The sequence below is a fragment of the Balaenoptera ricei genome, chromosome 7 (assembly GCF_028023285.1).
Source record: "Balaenoptera ricei isolate mBalRic1 chromosome 7, mBalRic1.hap2, whole genome shotgun sequence".
NCBI lineage: Eukaryota > Metazoa > Chordata > Mammalia > Artiodactyla > Balaenopteridae > Balaenoptera > Balaenoptera ricei.
In genome coordinates, this window is record NC_082645.1 from 117,419,893 (window position 1) to 117,435,808 (window position 15,916).

General features: G+C 47.3%; 1 protein-coding gene across 10 annotated transcripts in view; it reads left to right on the plus strand.

Annotated features, from left to right (window-relative positions):
• Window positions 1-15,916, plus strand: part of AGAP1 (ArfGAP with GTPase domain, ankyrin repeat and PH domain 1) — a 550,927-nt gene that overhangs the window by 481,375 nt on the left and 53,636 nt on the right. The gene's annotated exons all lie outside the window — the stretch shown is intronic.

Consider the following 15,916-nt stretch of genomic DNA (forward strand, 5'->3'; position numbering starts at 1 on the left):
CCCAGCAACCAGTGGGAAGCTGATTGCCCCAGACAGAAACATCTGTATTAAAAATTGCTCCTCCGCAGACATGGATAATTCAAACTCCTTAATTTTTTAAGCTTGTTTTTACACTTTGGGGATTCCTCTCCCTCTCTTAGAAATGTATTAAGCTTCTAACCTTATGAATATATCACTTTAATTAATACACTTCTAATAGGCATAAGCTAGGCTGTTAGCACTAATTATGAGTTTTGGATTCTTTAATTTTGTTATTCTTATGTCTTTGATAAGCATCTACTCCATTGGTTCCCCTCTCCCCCCGACCCCCACTAAGTGAGTTTATAGTAACCAAATGTATTTTATTTTCTAAAATATATTTCTAACCCATTTAATCAACCAAGTATGGCGTAACTTATGGTGGCTTCTCATTAATGTTAATTGTTACCCAGTGTAAAAAACGCATTTATTTTGAGGCCATTCCGTTTCTCATTTTTCATTTACAGCAATTATAAGCCATTTTTTTAGTACACATGCATATTTAATGTACCTAAGAGGTGGTAAAATGGCACGTTTTCTGAGAAAGCCTCTTTCACAGAGGCAGGATGGACCATCCTGTCTCCACGGCTGTTCGGGGAGGTGGGGGGCATCCCAGCATCTGAAGCAGGGGCACGGGGTGGTGGGCTCAGCCTTCAGTTCTCAGGTGTGTGCAGAGGTGAAGGGGGAGAAGAGGTCTCCCAGCATCAGCACGGATCTGTTTTGCTGGTGATCAGACAACAAGGAAACCCAGGTGTCCGTCTGTGGTCAGGCCACATGCAAGGGGTAAGAAGTTGGTTTCCACCGCTAATAACATGGAAAATCGGTGGGCTTCATTTCATCAACACTAAAAAGTGAATTTGTGGTGCCCCCTTCGGTTCACTTGAGAGAATGAAGCTGGTGTCATTAACCCTGCCCTTCCTATTAGGTGCTCTGTGGGGAGGGGACGGGGGGTGGGCAAGAAATGTGCACAAAGTACATCTGTTTAAAATCGAGCAGGTTGGCGCTATGAGCTCTTTATGTATAAGTTATGCTGTGTAATATGCACGCGGGCAACTGTCTTACAGACTGAAGAAATGATACACTTCTACAGTTTTTTAATTTTAATTTAACACTAATATAGAAATCCGCAGGGTTGTCCACTAGGAGCATTCTTAAAGGATTAATTCATGTTTTAATGTCTATTTTTGCATACATATAGTTTCCTTGGAGGGTGTTTAGATCTGAAAAAGAAAAATGATTGGAAATCGGATTGAGTTTAATGTGTGAATGCAGAAAACATTAAAATAAGTTGGGAAAAATTCACTTTATACATTTTACTGTTTGCGTGTAAAAGGAGCATATATACTATTTTTAATACATGAATTAGAAAAGTTTGGTTGTTTTTCCATCTATCACAATTAGAAACCATTTAGAATGATTACAAAGACTTAGGTTAATTTATTAACTTGGAAATATTATATAATAATTTCATCTTCATAAGTGAAGACGGTGTATGTAAAGGTATTTTATCCTTCTAACTTGTACATTTGAATTAAGCTCTTGAGTATGTAACTTCCTGTTCTGTGTAGTATTATACACGTCGTATCTTTACACTTTAGAGACATTTGAGTCTTTCTCGCAAGTGGAGTCACTGCTGTGAAATCTCTGCAGTGAGGTGATGTGGTTACGTCGTATTTCCAGCGGTAACTTTGGGGTTTCTAAGTTCTGTCCATCTCTAAGAAGATAAACATGTTTGAGAATTGAATAGACCTTTGTGCTTTAGTAATTCTCCCAGGGAGTTTTATTTTTAATTAAATTCAGCAAATATTCATTGAGTGCTTCCTCATAGAAAAGAAGTGATGGCTAGGTGATGACCGTAAGTCTGCGGTGACTGGTGAATGTTCTCGGGGCCAGCCGAGGATGCCAGGACTCGGTGGCGTTCATAGACTGGAGGGATTTGCGGTGCTCCAGGAGGTCCAGGAGAAATGTCATCTGAGCTGACTTTAAACTGTGCTGTGATCTCCAGGCCTAGGGGCGTGGGGAGTGTGTGTGCTGGAGGATGGGAGGGACCTCCACCCAAACAGGAACGTGGAAGCCTCAGGGCCCATGAGGAGCTGGACCCTTGAGCACAGTGAGGAGTGGGGAAGGGCAAGGCCACAACAGAGCAAAGGCCTGGTGAGCCGGGCTGGTGTTTTAACAGCGATGCTCGGGGTTGGGCAGAGGGTGGGTTGTTGGATCTCTTTCTGTGTTCGTATGTGTCCCACCTGTTCCCAGGACTAGAGGCAGCCAGCGGCATCCTAGGAAAGGACGGAGACAGGCAAGGAGGTCGTTGGAAGGCTGTGGTCCCGGTGGAACATGGGCAAAGCCTCAGATACACTCGAAGACCACTCAGTGTAATTGTAAAACAACAGTCCAGATCCCCTCCTCCTTCACTACCTCCTGCCGTTTCCTCAAACAGAATTAAAATCCCAAAGTTTGGGCTGGAACGTCCACATGGAATTCAGTCTGCGGTGTGAGAATGGATATCTAGTCTGGTTCCTGCCTCTCCAAGACAAGGAAAGACACGCCCTCCCCACCCACCCCGCCTCGCTCCCTCTGCAGGACCTGTGATCACTAGCACAGAGAGCTGGACGGTTCTCTAATGTGGCCCTCAGGTAATACTAAAAAGAAATATTTTAATAAAATTTTATCTCTATCTGAGGAAAAGCCAAGTGCAATATATCCAGTCTAATTCTTTGAAAAAGGGCCCAGCTGTTTTCCCGAGAAGCTCCATCCATTCTGTCTTGTTCAGAAGATTCATTCTGACAGTGGAATATAATTAGAAATGTGCCATACCTCCCCCAGCGCACAGACACACACACACACACACACACACACTCAGGACCGTGGGGAAGTAGAACACGACAGATCCTTCTCCAAAAAAACAACCGAAACCACCTCGCGTTGGTGTCACCCAGGCAGGCTCCTCTGACCAGCCGTCTGCCCTACTGCTTGCTGCGCCTTCACCCCTGATTAGGGCAGCTTTGGACGGCACGTAATTGGTTCCAGCGATTCTCAGCTGCCCTGAGAACTGCCGTTCAAACTTGAACAGCTTTGAGATCAATCGAAGCTGACGGCGGCAAAGCAGTATTGACTTCCCATTCCTAAACCAGGGAATCATTAGTCAAGAAAAGCATCTTTTAATTACTCCCAGGAAGAAAAAAAAAATCTTTTTGGATGGATTCTGCAACAACTGCCATTTTTTTTCCAGTGCATTCGATATTAAATTTATTGTCTCAGGAGGGGAGAGGATGCCCTTCGTTCCCCTCTGTAATGGAGGTTTAATTTGGAGAAAGAAGCAGGTAGAGAAGATCGATGCTATAACAATTAACTACCTCTGGGGTGGAATCAGAATTCCCCTCTAATTGCTATTGATACCATTTAAGCACACACTTAAAATATTGATTGTAAATGGGGCTGCTGAAGTAGGGGAGAAGTGGTAACAGAATGAACTAGGTGTTAGGGGCTTAAGGGGGGCAGTTTGCTGTCGGCAGGACGGTCTGCATGTGAATTGGTGTGTTGCATCTTAGAGTACGTTGTCCTGTGGAGTTGGACGCGGGGCCTGGAGCCACCAGGCAGGGCGCTGGTTCCAGTGTCAGGACACAGCTCAGAGGTAGAGATGTTAAAACAGTCACGTGCATATTTCCGGAGTGCGTGAACGAATGGGTGAATGAGAGAAAGAGGAAACTGGTCAGCTTGGAATACACGTGTCGGGGGGGTGTTGCATCCTCAGGGCCTCAGAACTCGTCGTGTGTTTGTGAGTGAAATTCCCAGCACATGGTGAAGCCATCTCAACAAACCTCTCTGTGTACCCTCTCACGCTCGGCCGTGCACTGGTGTTTTCGGGGCCGGTCTGCATCACTTAAGGCAGGTCCTTCTTCTTGATTCTCATCCCCCTTTCACTTAGAAGCTTTCTCGATTGACTGCAGGGAAAATAATTTCCCACCAGGACCGATCGGAGCTTTCTGGAGCCGCGTTCCTCCTGGCAGAAGCCGAGCTCAGCTGGGCTGTGTGCGGCTTTCTCTCTTCATCTTCCATCTTTGTGTCTCCGATTCGAGGGCTTTGGCCCAGGAGGGACCAGGGACCAGTTGCTCTTTGCATTTCAGGGCAGGTATCCTGTTTACAAGGTGGTTTGGGGCCTGCCGATTTGGTCTAGGAAATCAAAGGAACCTGGAAGTAGAGAGCTGTGTCCTCAATTCCATGAAAGAGCCCCTGGGAGAAGCTCTAGGCCCAACTGAAATCACCCGTCACCTCTTTGATCCCACATGGAAGGGGACCGAGTTTGCTGATTTAGCGTATGTTCCCTTCCCTCTCTTAGCATCCTTTCTCCGGGTTTCGTTATTTGTCAGTTCACCTGCGCCCCTAAACTCCCCTCTTGTGTTTAACCTCTAAAAAGATGTCACTTCAGGAGGAAGATTGGGGGCCGGACGTCAGAAATCTGCGTGGGAGAGACTGGCTGCTCGCTTCCAGGCGGAGCGAGTCTGCCCGGTGATCCAAGTTCCGTGTCCTTTTGATTTCCGAACGCCACTTTCATCTTATTTATGCACATGGAGATATTGATAAAGGGGAAATGTATCCAAACTGAAAATAATTGGATCCCCACCGCTAACTCTGAGATATTAAAAGCAGCACCACTTGGCCACGTCTCTGTCTCGTTAGGTTTGATCATAAGATCACAATATAGTAATCTCAGGCTCAAATTTCTGGCATAAAGATGCACTGATCCAAATGTGGCCTCAGGGAACATAAGGACCCACGCGGTCCCAGGATTGTCTCATCTTATTATTTTTCAACAGTTCTTGGCCCTGCTGAGGTCAGTGTTTTGTCTCTTTGGAGTGTTCCTCTATGCTTGACACCTTCTCCTATTTTCTTTCCTTAAAAAAAAGAAAAATGGGCAGGGGGAGAAATAGGGGGGAAAAAAAAAAAAAAGGACTTTGCAGTGATGACCAGAACCCATCTGCAGTTGGGTGGCATCTGCTCCCCACATGTCACTTCCCTCATTAACAAGCAATTGAATTAATTAAATGCTACTCAGAACACGCATAACAAGCTACCGGCAGTGTCCAAATTAGCACTGATAATCAAGGATGATTTCCTTTATTATCCTGCTAAGTGGTGTGCAGACTCTGATCTCCCTGTCTGCCCTCATCTATTTACATACCCCCAGCTTCTGCCTTTGGAAGCGGAGGTTATCTTACCTAGTTAATTTGCCAGGATCACCGAGCATGGCGGATTGATGCCCTGCCGCCGCTGCCACTGCCACCGCTCGGCCCCCTCCCCGCCTGCCCTCCCCCAGCCCCAGCCTTTGTATCTCAAGCTCACTGATAAATTAAAGGCCACCCCTGTGGTCTCTCAAGTGAGTAATAGAGGCAGAAATTTCATTTTGCAACTGGCTGATTTAATGATCCAAAGGGTAATTAATGGCCTGATTATCTTAATGTTAAATATGTCCGGCAGCAATTACTGTGACCTCCCGCTTGTCAAGGTCCGGGCTGTGCTCTTCTTTCAATTAAGTTCTCTGGGGCTTAATGGTATGAATAAACTCCTGATTCTATCATCCCGGACGGACGCAGAGGGTTCAGGGAGCTGGGGGCTCGTTTGGAGTTTTAATCAGCCTGTCTTCGACTCTGGCGATCAGAGTTAACAATTATAACAAGGGCGGCCTCACTTTCTTCTTCCCCGTGCAGGACCCCATCTCCACCTCCCCTCCATCCACCCTTTTGTGTTGTTGTTGTTGTTTTATTTTATTTATTTTCTCTTATGTATTTCCATGCTCGGAGGGAGAATTCTGTTTGCAGAGGGAGCCGCTGTGCTCCATGAGGCTAGTCTCTTCCAATATAAATTATCATGTGAGCACTGTGGTTTTTCTGTTTGACAGGCTTAATTAATTGGCAGGAGCCCCCGAAAATGACAGTGCCACTAATTGCAACTCAGAGTGCATTTCCGTCATCGTGGCGCGCCTGTCAGCGGGCATGCCCTGGCCCCAGCCGCCGGAGCGGGGCCCACCCTCCCGGCCTCGGGTCCAGGCGGGGACAGTGTCCTGAGTGAGCGGGGACAGTGGCAGGCTCCGAGGAGCCCTGGGTTTGCAGGCACGCCATCCGCATGCAGGAGCGACATTTACTGCCAATAAAGTTCACACGTCCGCGGCTCTGCAAACCCAACAGCTGCTCGGGGACCTCGGATTTGACTTAAGATATTTTAGGGACTTCTCGGAGTAGGCCGCCTTGGAATCAGACCCCGAGAGCCGTAACTCAGCCACCCTCTTTGACCGGATGGTCCTCATTAGCACGTTGCTAAATATGCTTGGGTTTACCCGAGCTCTGCACCCAGATCAGAAATATTCCACTATCAATATTAAGTCAGTCAGGGAAATGTACACATGAGACGTGCATTAACACTGCCTCGAAAATAATAGCTGTAGATTACGGTTGACAACAGCTAGAGCAGTTCCCCTGGTAAACTGCAGGCAGGGAGCGTGGAGGGGATCTGCGCATCGGCAGTGCTCTCCGATTAAGCTCTCAGGATAGACGAGCCCTAATTATAAGAAAGGTGGATCTAACAAGATCCTCCATAAGGTGAAGTAAAATGCAATCCGCGTTCTGCAGCATAACTGTTCCTTCCAGTTGCCTTTGAAGCAGATGGATGAAATGGTGCTGTTGGTTTATTACGTCCTCCTGCCACACACAAACCTGTCTTTTATTTGATCCTGCAGGAAACCAAATGTGGTAGCCGGCTTTGCGACCGGAGAGCTGTCTTGGGTTGAAAACCCCTCTCATTTACTCTCTGAAATGTAGCCATGGAGACAATCAAGGAATTTTTTTATTTTTAAGAATTTTCATCATCGTTGGTAGCTGAAAATGCTAGTCATCTGCCAGCATCAGTTGCTTGTAGGTGCCCTGACCACTTCTGAGCCCGCGTCCATAGATGAGGCAATGTAATGTGGAGGCGAACTGTTAGACTTGAATTCTAGATCATGGGAGCCCTTCTAAACAGGGGCCCATAAATACTCTAAAACAACTGCCTCTGTTTTGATTCCTCCAAAAGTAGAGCATTTTCCAGAAGGTCATTTCTCTCAGTGGTGTTTTGATCATTTTGCACCAGAAACCTTCTCTCTTCTGAGGAGGGTCCTGCTTTCTTCTTCATAACAATGAAGAAGAGACAGAAGCAAACAAACCTGGGTCCAGAGTTCACAGTGTACTGGGTGCTTTTTCTTAGGACAGAGCCATCCTACGACATGGGATGACCCCAGTTTCCCACGTGAGAAGACTGTGAGGTCAGGGTCCTGGAGTCATTTGTCTAGGGTCACCCGGGACTAAGGGACAGATCGCTTGAACCCAGGACCTGACTCCTGACACTCATCCCTGGTCCTTCTGCTGCTCCCATCCTTTTTCTGCTCAGCATCATATGGCCACATCCCATGGTCAACTGTGGCATCTAGAGGTACCACTGTGTTTACCAGTATACGTTCCCTCTCCTCCCCTTGGCCCCAGCTCATACTCCTACCAGCCATTAGTGTGTCGGTGTTTATATATTATTACTGTAAATTTATTATGTATAATAGCATAACTACAATGCCTTTCCACTTATAAAATCGAGTAGCCTCATTCATGGTAACTTAAAGATAATAAAGCATCATTCATTTTAGTTTGCATTCATACAGCAAACCTGATCAAGTCACTCAGTCATGATTCTAAGGTCTTAATTTTCTGCAGTCAGTGCTAATCCTTAGAGCTCCTCTGGAAGACAGTGCTGAGACCTAAATATACAGATCAGACAACGTAGTCACACGGTTCGAGCCCCAGCTTTTCACGGAACCACATCCTTCTCCTGCCTGAACCTCCCTCTCTTCATGTCCCTGACCCAACACTGTCTGTTGAAAACATTTAGCTTGTATTTCCAAAAGCTTCACAATCATATTTATTATCTGCGTGATGAAATATGGAGCCAGACCAGAGGATTTCTAGTCCTGGTTTCATAGCCAGCATCTTCTGTGATTTTGATTTTTAAAAACCAGGGCATTTGCTCATTTGTAAGATGAAACTAGTCATTAGTCCACCCACTTAATCATGTAGATTTAATGCTAAAAGGAAATACTATTTATGAAGTTCCCTGGGCTCTTTATCTGGAAAACTCAGTCAGCTTTGTGCCTGGGTCCTGCATGCTGGCAGTGAGAGAGGCAAGTGGCCCGTGCGCTCTCAGGTGCTGGGGAGGGTCTGCTGGTGTGGAATATGTGGTCCGGGTTTATTTTTGCTTTGTACCGTGGTTTATTGCAGCATCAGCAAGGCACGTTCTTGGACTCCATTCCAAGCGTATCCCTGTGGTGGGACCCAACGATGTGTTTTAACTCTCTAGGTGATTCTTATGCATATTAAAGTTTGAGAAGCACTGGTCTACACCAAGCAGTATACACAAATGCCCACAACCCGCCTGGAGTCCCTCTCACTGTCTTAGCCCAAGTCCCTGGACTTTATTCCTCATTTCTTAAGACCCAGGTATCTGTCCTCTTTCTTTACCGTACTCTATATCCAATATGCCATCTCAAAGGTGCTACAACCCACAGAGAACATCTCTTTGTCTGCCCCCATTACTAGAAGATTATATACTGTTATCAAATGTCATTTTCCCCAGGAATGCAAGGTTGGTTCAACACACAAAAATCTGTCAAAGTAGTATACCACATTAATAGAATAAAGGACAAATGCTACACACTCATTTCAAGAGATGCAGAAAATACATTTGACAGAATTCAATACCCCTTCATGATACAAACACACAGCAAAGTAGGAATAAAAAGAAACTTCCTCAACCTAATAAAGGGTGTCTATGAAAAACCCACAGCTAACATCAAACTTAATGGTAAAGTACTGAAAGCTCCCTGCTTAAGATCAGGAACAAGACAAGGACATCCACTGTCAACGCTTTTCTTCATCATTGAAGTTCGAGCCAGAGAATTAGGCAAGAGAAAGAAACCAAAGGCATTCAGATTAGAAGGGAAGAAGGTGAAATTATATTTGCAGATGATGTGATCTTATATATAGAAAATCTAAAGGAATTCAAAATAAACTATTAGAGCTAATAAAGGACCTCAGGAATATACAAAATTCAGTTGTACTTCTATACATGAGAAATGGACAATTCCATTTACAATATTAATATACTCAAGAATAAATTTAACCTATATACTGAAAACTACAAAGCATCTTTGAGAGAAATTAAGGAAGACCTAAATAATTGGCAAGACATCCATGCTCATGGATTAGAAGACTTAATATTGCTAAGATAGCACTCCCCAAATGATGTATAGATTCAACACAATCCCTTTCAGAATTACAGATTTTTTTTTTTGCATAAATGGACAAGCTGATCCTACAGTTTATATGGAAATTCACAAGACCTTCAGATAGGCAAAACAATCTTGAAAAGGAATAACAAAGTTGGAGCACTCGTATATCCTGATTTCAAAACTTACTACAAAACTACAATAATCCAAGATTGTGATATTGACATAAGAATAGACATATAGATTGATGGTATAGAATTGAAAGTCCTGAAATAAGCTCGTCCCTCTATGGTTAATTGATTTTCAACAATTCATTGGGGAGAGAATAGTCTTTCAACAGGTGGCGCTGAGACAACTAGATATCCACATAAAATAGAATGAAGCTTAGACCCCATCTCGTGGCGTATACAAAAACTAACTCCAAATGAGTCAAAGACCTAAGTGTAAAAACTGAAACTATAAAACTTTTAGAAGAAAATAGAGAAATAAAATAGATAAATTGGACTTCATCAAAATTAAAAATTTTAGTGCTTCAAAGGACAATATCAAGAAATTGAAAACAGAGAATGAGTGAAAATATTTGAAAACCATATATTGAATAAGAGTCTAATACGCAGAATGTATAAAGAATGTATACAGTTCAGCAACAGAAGACAAGTAACTCAGTTTTAAAACGTGCAAAGGATTGGAATAGACATTTCTCTAAAGAAGATATACAAATACCCAATAAGCACATGAAAAGATGCCAGACATCATTACTGATTAGGGAAATGCAAGTCAACCCACACTGAGATACTACTACACACTCACTAAGATGGCCATAATAAAAAAGAAGGTCAGTGGCAGGTGTTGGTGGGAATGTACAGAAATATGAACCCTCATGTACTGCTGGTGGGAATGTTAAATGACACAGCCACTTTGGAAAACAGTCTGGCAGTTCCTTCAAAAGTTAAATATAGACTTACCGTATGACCGAGCAATTCCTCTTCTATGTATATACCTAAGAGAAATGAAAACACATGTCCATGCAAAAACTTGTACATGAGTGTTCATAGCAGCATTATTCATAATGGCCAAAAAGTGAAAACAAACCAAATGTCCATCAAATGATGGATATACACCAACTATGCTTCAATAAAATAAAATTAAAAATTTTAATGATGAATGGGTAAACAAAAGATGGTACATCCATACAATGGAATGTTATTCAGACACAAAAAACAATAAAGTACCATACATGCTGCTGCAACTTGGATGAACCTTGCAAACATTATACTAAGTGAAAGGAGCCAGACACAGAAGACCACGTATTGTATTATTCCATCCATATGGAGTGGCCAGAGTAGGCAGATCCGTAGAGATGGAAGGTAGATTAGTGATTGCCAGGGGCTGGGGGATGAAGGGCAGTGGTGTCCAGGGAGTGACTGCTTAAAGAGTACAGGTTTTTTGTGGGGGGAGATAATGAAAATTTTCTGCATTTCCATGATGGCGAGGGCTCTACAATCTTGTAAATAAACTAAAAGTCCACCAGAGCCTACACATTTACAGCATGAATTGTAGGAAATGTGAAAAAGCATATGAATTGTGTCAATTTTTTTTAAAAAAAAGAAGGAATTTCCAAGGAGAACAGATGGGGCAGGGCATTCCACAAAGAGGGAACATTCTGGGCACAGAGGCAGAAACACACGAGGGTGGCTGAAGCCGGATGGTGGGGGAAGGTGGGCCTGGCCAGCATGTCTGCCCTTCATCTGGCTCGGGGAGCTGGGGGAGCTGGGAGAGGGGCTCGTCCAGCATAGAGCTCTGAGCAGGATTTGCACTGCTGCCAAAACCCCCTGCACTTGGGGGGGGCAGGCCAAAGGAGGGTGAGGCCAGGTAGAAAGAGGTGCGTCATGTCCAGGTGAATTGGTGAGTTGGAATCAGTGATAATCAGTGATATGAGGGCCTTCCAGAGCCTTGAGAGGCCAGGCATGTCACAGCCATTGGCTCCTGGAATCCACAGGACAAACCGATGTCTTTCCCCCTTTAATAGACAAGGAAACTGGCCTGAGAAACTCAGCCTGTGAATGCAGGAACCAGAATGCAACCCAGGTCCTGCCGGCTGCACAGCCCTTCCTCAGGAGGCATTTGGACCAAAGGGATCTCGGGGGCATAACATCATCAGGGCTCACCCCAGCTGGGGGCCTGGGGGAAGGACAAGCATCCAAGGTGATACTTAGTTTTCTCTCTTGGGCCATTGGGTGGATGGCGAGGCCTTTAAATGACAGGCAGAGCAAATAAAAGGTAATTTCAGCCGTAAAATCCTGGCAGTTTGATTTCGTGTTAATAAAGGTGGACATTGCACCCGTTTATGCCCCGTGGTTTTGACGAGGTGGTCAAGCATGGCCGAGGCCCAGCCTTGCCTGTCCGGTCGTGGCTTTGGAGCAGGGTCCCTGGGCTTCAGGGTGTACCATCCCAAGCCAGCAGGACAAAGCAAGCTTCTCCCAGCTTCAGAGTCCCGATTTCTCCAAGAAATTGCTTGAGGCCCTGGAGAGTGGGCACAGCAGTGGCAGCAGCACTAAAGCTTCAAATCATTAAATGTCATTTGTAACTGATACAAAATTTCATCAACCTGGGGTCCGGAAGATAAACATTACCTGGAGCACACAGCACTCAATCTTAGGACTCACATGAAAAGCATCTGTAATGTGCGTGATCTTATGCAAATGACCCTTGAGGACGAACACATAACCGTGGTGACTTAGCTGTGACTTTCTCCTCAACGACCTCCACGTGCTGCCCCATGTGTTTTCACACTGATCCTCACGATCTTAGTGAAATTAGGAGACGTCTGCGTTTAAGATCAGAGAAGAGAACCCCAGGCAGGGAAGGTGACTCCTATAATCTCACACAGTGCCCGGGAGCAGGCTGAACTTAGGTCACAGATTGGTCACCTGGAGGCACCGAAGAGAAGTCGACTGCAGGGCTTGGGAGCATGGAATTCTGTCTGCAAATGACCACGGTCCTTGTGCCAGCCCTTCTCAACCCTCTGGTGGTTTTCAGCCCAGGAAGCATTTGGAAATGACCATGGGGCGGGGGGTGGGGGGTGGGTATGACTGTCATTTAGTCCTAGGGGCCTGAGATCCTGAAGCCCCAGATGGTCCTACAAAAGCGAGAATTGCTTTGCCCAGAATGCCAGTAGCACCCCTGCTACGGAGCAAGGAAGAGGCGACCCAAAACAGCCCTCACCTCCTGAGATCATTAGCGTCTTCTAAAGAACTCGTGCGAAGGCCTCTAAGAATCCAGTTACTTTCCCCGGAGATTTCTCCTGGGCGTGTGGAATGGATAAATCAAGGAAGACGAATACGTTCTCATTCTAGAATGTCAGACTCTACCTTTCCAGATGCGTTAAATGAAAATAAGAATGATGACCTATTCCGTAGGGTTTCAGAGGAACCATAATAGAGGCTCAATAAATCCTTGAGAGCTTGTATTTTTAATTATTTGTTTCCCGAAACTAATGTTGGGGCTATGCCGCATGGCAGATAAAAGGGAAGAGAAAGCAAGTGGCCAGCCAAAGGTTCCGTGGAGTGTCCATCCACACACGAAACAGGGCTGACGTCAATACTTAGAGATTATGCCATGACATCACAGTTAAAAGATGGAGTAAGACGCACAGCCCCGTACGGCTGTGTGCAACCCAGACTCACTTAACAGTCGGAAGACGGTCTGGAGACCTGTATGGCCTAGGGCATCCTAGCACTGTTTACGGAAGCAGTGTCCCTGGGACAGAGGAGGTAAAAGTCGGATTCCAATCCCATCGAGGCTGCTCTAATCCAGTGGGAACAGCAGAAAATCATCTGTGATTTTAAAATTCTCAATCCTTCTGTTACAGTTGTGTCTGTGGACAGTTTCGGTTTCTAATGACCAGATTTCTTCTTGACAAAGAAGATCAACCCCGTTGATCAACCCCGTTCTCCACAGTGGAACAAGAACCAGTGTCCGTGCCATGTTGGGGCGGGGGGGCACCTGGACGTAATTTCATCAGCAGTCCTGACAGAGGAGACCTCCACCCTATCAGGAGAGGACGCGTTTATCCCTAGACCCTGATGTCACAAAGCGGAGTGCCCTTTCCACGTGAAGTCCGTGTCGAGGGGAGAAGAGTCTCTGTGATTGGGAGGTAGTGGTGAGGGATTAGAATGCAATCCTTGTTATGTTTAGGAACCATTTCCAAGATGGCAAAGCACCAAGAGCCAAGAAGCGGTGAGGAGAGACACGTCCGGTGCAGGAAGCTCCTGGGATGTTCTGTGACACCTGTGAGGTCCTGCGCTCAGAAGAGTTAAAACGCCCCCAGCTGGGCCCACGTGTTCGGTGATGACCATGAATGTGTGGTGATCCACGCAGGCCGCTGCCTCTTACGTGGTCATGGGGCTTATGAGAGGCCTTTCCAGCTAGAGATCTTATGGCCCAAAGCAAGGCGACCTTGGCCTCTCACACCCATCACACTAAAGCCATCAAGGCCAGAGACGAGCTGAGCCCCCAAGGCCCGGGGCGGCAGGAGCGTATCCCTAGCAGCTGGAGAAGGCTGGTGTTCTCCGTGCTCCCTGCAGAGCACAACCTCCAGGATGGACGTGGCCCATCGGCGCTGCAAAGACCAAATGTGCCAGCTCATCTGCTGCCTGCCCACTTCCGACAGCACCTGGGGCGGGCGGGCCGGCCCCTCCAGCGCTGGCCCACCCATGAGTTATAGCAGCCCCTGGCCTCCTAACGGCCCCGAGCGCAGCCGCTGAGTTCTTACACGGCGTCCGGATCGCTAAGTCTCCAGGAACCCCTTGGAAAGCTGCAGTTGTCCCCAGGGTATAGCTGAGGACACGGAGGTCACACAGCAGGTACTTGGTGACAGGGAGTTTGCCCCCAAAGCCCACACTCTGAGCCTCAGTGCTTTGCTGCTGGGCTGTTGTGGGGTCGGTGACTAAAGGGAACTGCATGTGACACTGGACAACAGTGAGACACAGTACAGCTGCCATCGGGCTCCACAGGACGCAGGATGACCAGGTGGCAGCGTGTCTGTGCCTGTGTCCCACCGCCCCCCCCCCCACGCCTCCCATCCATATCAGCTTGGGGCGGGGCCTCACCCTCTCCCACGCCCACCCCCTGCCATGTGGCACGTTGTCCTCTTTCAGCTGCTTGGGGACTGTGATGCCTTCTGAACGTGGTGGAGAATGGTGGCCAGAAACACGACAGCCAACATTTTTAGTTTATTGTTCAGGCTCAGCAAACACCAAGGGACCACTGGTCAGTCTCCTTAATCTCCATCTTGATGCACTGAGTTCTAATTTCCCCAGATGCGTGTTGGTCACACCCACCTTCCTCCTCGAGGTGAGGCATCACTAGTCGGCTTTGTCAAGTCTGCAGCCTGCCTGTGCCTTGGACTCCACGTCTGCTTTGGGAGAGGAGAGTCCTTCGAGCACTTTGTGTGAGGAAGGAGCAGGGAAGGGAGGCATTTTGTGGTGCTTACTGGAAATACCGATCTCGCTTAGGCTTGTAACCCAGGCGCGGAAGGTTTTCTTCCTGACAGCAGCCTCCTTGCTTGGAAGAAATCTCCTGGTGAGCAGGTGAAGTTGGGAGCGAGCCCGCTGGACAAAGGCAGGGAGACAGACAGAGAGAAAGCCCGGAGGCCGGTTCGTGGTTCTGGAGAGGCTCCTGGAAGGTGACGAGCATACTGCCAGGCCCCAAGCGGTATTGTTGCTGTCACTTCAGGAACACCCATTCCTAATCAGGTTAGTCTCCTAAAGCATCTGGAGGTCAGGAAAGGTGCTTTCGGAAGTGTATTTTAAAGATGAACCAAGATAACAAGCATCATGGCTTTTCTCATCCGTCCGTCTGTGGTGGCAGCTTCGGACAGCAGCTCTCGGGAGAGAACAGAGGCAGTAGCTATGGAAATGGCCCCAGCTGGGTTCTGGTCCTCGCGCCGCCCCCAGCAGCAAGTTAGCAGACCACGGCCAGGCCTCAGTCTTGTCATCTGTAAACTGGGAGCAGTAGGGCCTGCTTCCCGAGGTGCTTGCGGGTTCCGATGAGAAGAGGCAAGGGAAGCCCGCAGAGGCGCTGACTCGTCTTCCTGCTGCAGCAGGGGCGGAGGCCGAGATGAGGGCCGACCAGGCGCCTTCCTCCGTCCTTCCAGCCCCGCTTCTCTGCGTGCCTTGCTCCTGACTCCTGCCTCTGACCTGGTCACTTGAAAGGTGGCAGGTGTGTCCTGCTTTCCCCCGGGTGTGAGTCTAGCCCACCTCATTATCCGGAGCACTCTTGGACCCTGTCTCCCCACACCCCGGGCAGGGTGGAGGCATTGGGAGGTGGGACCTGGGGAAGGTGGGCCCCTCCGGTGACCCAGCAGCACCTCTCACCTGCCCCGCAGCACCTGATGGGGGCAGAGTGGGACCGAGAGGGGTGGCGGCTCCCAGGTCATCGTCCGAGCTCGAGGGGAGGCACGAGGGCCCAGGTGTGGATGGAGCGGGTGGAGGAGGGTTGTTCTGGGACAAGATGAAGGCCAAGCCTCGCTCCAGAGTCATTTTCTGCCCTCTTTAACCTGCAGCCACGCTGTCAAATGAGCCACATCTGCTAAGAGAT